Source organism: Trichechus manatus, unplaced genomic scaffold (genome assembly GCF_000243295.1).
Source record: "Trichechus manatus latirostris isolate Lorelei unplaced genomic scaffold, TriManLat1.0 scaffold00244, whole genome shotgun sequence".
Classification (NCBI taxonomy): Eukaryota; Metazoa; Chordata; class Mammalia; order Sirenia; family Trichechidae; genus Trichechus; species Trichechus manatus.
This window is the reverse complement of record NW_004444180.1, coordinates 2309945-2316111: the sequence shown is the minus strand read 5'-3', so window position 1 is coordinate 2316111 and position 6167 is coordinate 2309945.

Sequence of the window (6167 nt, the reverse complement as noted above, 5' to 3'; positions counted from 1 at the left end):
GATATTGTTGCCATTCAAGTTAATTTTACATATGCTACCAATCTCACATTCAATTGTTATTAGTTTTGTTTAATTAATCAGTTATCTTTTCCAAGAGGTTTAAATAATAATAAAAACATAGTTTTACTATGTTTGGAAGAAAGTCCTCGCTATCTGCTTCTGAAAGGTCACAGCCATGAAAACCCTATGGAGCACAGTTCTATTCTGACACACACGGGGTCACCATGAGTTGGAACTGACTTGACGGCAATTGTTTATTTTTATTTTACCACGTAGTTGCCATTTCTGGTGCTCTTCATTCCTCTTTGTAGATCTATAATTCCATCTCATTATCAATTTCTCTCTGCCTGAAATACTGCCTTTAACGTTTCCTATTAAAGGAAATTCCTGGGATCTGCTGGTGATGAATTCTTTCAGCATTTGTATGTGTGAAAAAAAACTATTTCATCTTTGCCTTTGAAATATATTTTCACTAGGGATGGAATCCTCAGTTTACAGATTTCTTTGTTTTTCGTTTCAGTACTTTAAAGATGTTGCTCCACTGTCTTCTCCCTGTATTTTTTTTTCTGACGAGGAATCTGTTCTCATCCATATTTGTTTTTCCTTTTGTACATAATGCGTCTCTTTTCTTCAGCACTGCTTTTAAGATGTTTTTCTTTACTACTGGTTTTGAGCAATTTGATTAAGATATGTCTTGGTGTTGTTTTCTTCATGTTCCTTGTTCTTGGGGGTTGTTGAACTTCTCACATCTGTGGGTTTATAGTTTTTATCAAATTTGGAAAAAATTTCAGTCATTATTTCCTTAAATACTATTTTGTGTCTCCTCTTTTATCTTCTTTCATTCAGTGACTCCAATTACACGTGTGTTAGACCACTCCAAGTTGTCCATCGCTCACTGATACTCTATTCTTAAAAATTTCTCTTCTCTCTGTGTTTAATTTTGGTATCTCCTATTGCTATGTCTTCAAATTCACTAATTCTTTCCTCTTCAACATCTAGTCTGCCATTAATCCAACCCGGTGTATTTTTTCATCTGAGACATTGTTGTTTTCATCTCAAGAAGTTCAATTTGGGTTTTTTTATATCTTCCATGTTTCTACTTACCTTTTCAATGTATGAAATACAGTTTTTATAACTGTTTGTTTTTTGCCCTCATTTATAACTGCCCTTGACATTGTTAATATCCTTGTTGGTTCTGGGTTGATTTTTACTTATTTATTTATCTCATCATTGTGTGTCATTATATTTTCCTGCTTCTTTGTATGCTTGACATTTTTGATTGACTATCAGACACTGAAAGGAGCCATGGTGGCTCAACGGTTAAGCCCTCAGCTGCTAACTAAAAGGTTGGCAGTTTGAGCCCACCCAGCAGCTCTACAGGAGAAAGACCTGGAGATTTGCTTCCGTAAAGATTACAACCTAGGAAACCGTATGGGACAGTTCTATCATACGGGGTTGCAATGAGTTGGAATTGACTTGATGGCACCCAACAACAATGTAAGACACTGTATATTTCATCTTGTTAGATGCTAGATATTTTTGTATTCCTATAAATATTTATGAGCTTTGTCCTGGACATAGTCGAGTTACTTGGAAGCACTTTGATTCTTTTGGGTCTTGCTTTAAGATTTTTAGGTGGGAATGGAGCAGTGCTCAGTCTAGGGCTAACTGTCCCCCACAACTGAGGCAAGAGCTTTCTGTGTACTCCACCCAGAGCCCCATGAACTATGAGGTTTCCCCTGCTGGCTGGTGGGAATGGCAGAATTCCCAGTCCTGAGCGAGAGCTGGGCACGGCTGTCCAATCCTTTAGGATAATTCTTTCCCTGGCTGCTGACCCATCCTCTGATGAATGCTTGAGGGGGCTCCTCTGCAGAACTCTGGGGTTCTTTCTCTGGGCAGCTCTCTCCTCTCTGGTACTCTGTCCTGAGAACTCTGGCTAACCTGGCCTCCTCGCTCCCAGCTCTGTCTTCTCAACGCAAAGAATCTGCCTGGTGCCTGGGTACCTGTGCCACATCCTAGAAATTCTCCTAGGGGAGTAATCTGGGCAAATCTTCTTTTGTTTCCAGTGTCTTGAAAACCATTGTTTCCTGAATTTGGTCCATTATTCTGGTTGTTTCAGGGGAGAGTAAATTTAATCCCTCTTACTCCATCCTGGCCGGAAGTGGAAATCTTTCTTTCATTTTAACCTTTTTTATAGCTGTGGTTACGTCTCCTTTCATATATTTGTTACTTTTAATGTATCTTCTTTATTATTAGATTTGCCTATTTTGTTGGTCTTTTAAAATAAGATTTTCATTTACTGATTACGTTAACAGTTGTTTTCTCTGATTAATTTCTTCATTTATTGACATTAATTTTTCCCTATAACTTCTTTTATACTTATTTTGATTTCCTTTTCCTGACATTCCTGAGTTGAATCCTTTGTTCATTTATGTTCAATACTCCTTGTTTTCTAAGAAATTCGTTTGCAGCTATAAAATTGTTTCCACCAAAAAAACCAAACCCGTTGCCATCGAGTCGATTCTGACTCATAGCGACTCTATGGGACAGAGGAGAACTGCCCTACAGGGATTCCAAGGAGCAGCTGGTGGATTCAAACTGCAGCCCTTTTGATTAGCAGCCGAACTCTCAACCACTGTGCCACCAGGGCTCCCAAAATTGTTTCAGGGGAAGATTTTTATAGGAATAGTTCTTACGGCTATTTACTCTCACAAAGCCTGCAGCTGCTGCTTTGATTTCTTCTTTAGCCTAAGGGTGATTTAGGAGCCTGCTCTTTCCCTCTTGCCCTCTTGGTGACTGTGCTTTGGACATTCTGCTAGCTTTGTCGCTCTGTGGTTAGAAAATGTGGCCTTCAGGATTGGTCCTGTCTTGAATGGGCTGTAACTTTCCTCACAGTCTATTGCTCGGCCGGCTTTCTGTCTTGGGGAGAAGGAGGAGGATTTTTTTTCTTCTTCTTCTTCTTCTTTTCTTATTGTACTTCAGATGAAGGTTTACAGAACAAATAGTTTCTCTTTAAACAGTCAGTACACATATTGTTTTATGACATTGGTTAACAACTCCATGACATGTCAACCCTCTCCCTTCTCGACCTTTTTTCTTTGGTGAAAATATACATAGCCAAAAATACCCCACCATTTCAAAAACTTCTACATGCACAGTTCAGTTACATTGATTACATTCTTCCAGTTGTGCTGCTATTCTTACTTTAGATGAAGGTTTACAGAACAAAATAGTTTCTCATTAAACAGTTAGTACACATGTTGCCTTATGACAATGGTTAACAACCCCAGTACATATCAACACTGTCCTTACTCAACCTTGGGTTCCCTATCGCCAGCTTTCCTGTCCCAAGGAGGAGGATTGATGAAGGGGTGGCCTCTCGGCCAGTGGCCGTGGTATGGCTGCTCTCTGAGTGTGCTGGCCCATGCCCAGCCCTATGCCTCCACAGGGGCCCAGGACGGAGGCAGACTCCCTGGAGCACAGTGATGGCTGCGTGACTCTTTCTCCCTCCCACTGACTGGCCACCGCTGGGCACGTCACTTCCCCCCTCTGGGCCTCAGTTCCCTTGTCCGTCACGTGCAGTGATGGGGCTAGGTCCCCTCTTGGTCTAGACATGTGCTGCCCACTACAGTGGCCACTCACCATGCGTGGCAACTGAGCACTTGGAATGTGGCGAGTCCACACTGAGGGGTTCCCCCTGATTTTGAAAACTTAGTAGGAAAAGAATAACGTGAAACGTCTCATTAATATTTTTTATATTGATTGTATCCTGGAATGATAATATTTTGGATCTAGTATTAAAATCCATTTTGCCTATTTCTCTTCAGTTATCTGAATGTGGCTATTAGAAAATTCAAACTTACACACGAGGACCACATCATATTTCCACTGGACAGTGCTGCTCTACGCAGCCTGAGGTCCCCCGACTCATGTCCCTGTGGCCACCCTGCACCCCTGGAGATGCATCCCCGCCCTCAGAGGGGGAGCCTCATGCTTTCTCTCCAGAGTGATCTTTGGCTCTGTTTTCTCAGCACCTCGGAAGCATGAGTGTCCAGATGCCTTTCACTTCCCAAGATGCCTGCTTCCCCTTGCAGCAGGATTTCGAAGGGCTCCAGGTGTTGACCGCTCCCTAGTGACCTGAACGCACAGGTGCAACCTCCGAGGGGTGCAGCAAGATCTGGGCATCCCGAGAAGGTGTCACCCAGGCGAGGGTTCTCAGGGCCTGTTGGCAGGCGTTCTCCAGCGCCTGGTCTTACAGCAGCGGCGTATGTAGATGGAGGTCCGGCAGGTTTGCTGAGTGACGCCTAGGGACAAACAGTGAGACGGCAGAGGGGAGCTGGGCTGTGCACGGGACAGGGAAGCAGATCAGGAACACCGGACTGGGCCACTTGTTGGGTGTCTTAGTTATCTATTGCTGCTATAACAGAAACCACAAGTGGATGACTTTAACAAATTTATTTTCTCAGTTGTGTTGTGTGCCCATCGGGTTTTCTACGCTACAGTCTTTATGGGGACAGATCGCCAGGTCTTTTCTCCTGCGGAGCCGCTGGTGGGTTCAAACCGCCAACCTTTAGGTTAGCAGCTGAGAGCTTAACCATTGCGCCACTAAGGCTCCTTTCTCAGTGTAGGCAGCTAGAAATCCGAACTCAGGACGTCGGCTCTAGGGGAAAGCATTCTCTGTCTGTGGGCTCTGGGGGAAGGTCCTTGTCTGTCTTCAGCTTCTCTTCCCCGGCTCCTTGGCGACCTTCCCGTGGCGTGGCATCTTCTCTTCCTCGGCTCCTTGGCGACCTTCCCGTGGCGTGGCATCTTCTCTTCCCCGGCTCCTTGGCGACCTTCACGTGGCGTGGCATCTATCTTCTCCATTTCGCTTGCTTCTGTGCCTAATCTGCTTGGTTTATATCTCAAAGGGGATTGGCTTAAAACACCCTATACTGATAATAGCCTCATTAACGTAACAAAGGAAGCCCATTCCCAAGTGAGATTACATCTACAAGTATAATCCTTTGTCCAGGAATCAATTCTGACTCATAGCGACCTTATAGGACAGAGTAGAACCAGCGGCTGGTGATTCAAACTGCCGACCTTTTGGTTAGCAGCCAAGTGCTTAAGCACTGTGCCACGAGGGCACCACCCACAAGTATACGGGTTAGGATTTACAACACACTTTTTTGGGGATACAATTCAATCCATAACACTGGGGGTGTGACTGTACACCCCACACCCACCCAGCCCCCAGGACAGAGACCACAGAGGCAGAGAGCCCCAACTCCAGGCAGCCCAGCAGGTGCGACCCTCCACCCCACTCCCCAAAGCAAGAAAGTCATGCAGGTACCACCACCCCCCACCCGGCCAAGGCAGCTCCAGGCAGCTGGGGCCATCCGGCCGCCTCATCCCCGGAGGCCCAGGCCCAGCAGCGCGGGTCACTCTCGGGAAAAACCGGCCTGTCTGTGGCCCCGGGGAGCCAGAGCCGCTTAGCTGGCTTTCCCGGACGGTGAGGCAGGACTTAACTCCTTTATTAACGGCGCGTTCTGCACATGTCCCAAGGTCCCATCGGGCAGGGAGAAAAGCTCTCTTCAACTCCCCCTCCCCCGGGAGACCCGTCCCCGCGCTGCCACAAGAGCGTAGCTGCTGTTCCCAGCGCCTTTTACCCGCCGGCACAATCTCAGCCGCCTCGGGGGCCCAACAGGGTGTACTTAAAAAAAAACAGCTGGGGATATGAACGACGAGCGCGGGCCAGGAGAGGAAGACTAGAGACTGGAGGGGTGGCTGAAACGAGCGGGACGGGGCGCAAAACCGGGCGAGGCGCTGGGCGCCGAGGAAGAAGCCGCGGGGGTGACTGCCGCCAAGGCCGTGGCGATCGAGGCAAACAAACCCCCAGACCTCGAGCCCAGGGGCCGCCCAGGGTCCCCCGTGTGGGCAGGGAAGGCAGGGCGCCCAGGCACGGGAGCCTCCTGCCCAACACGCCCAGCTCGTCCTCTCCCCACACTCGCCCCCCACCCCGTACGAGAGCACACTGGTGGGCGCTGCAAGCGCAGGTGCGCGTGGGGCACCGGTCCCGGCGGCCGCCCAACTTTGATCGTGACGCTCCCGCGAGCCACGCGCCGGGCGCACGCGCCTTCTCCAGGGGTGCTGGGCGGGGCGCGCCGCCGCGAACGGCCGAGCAGGCG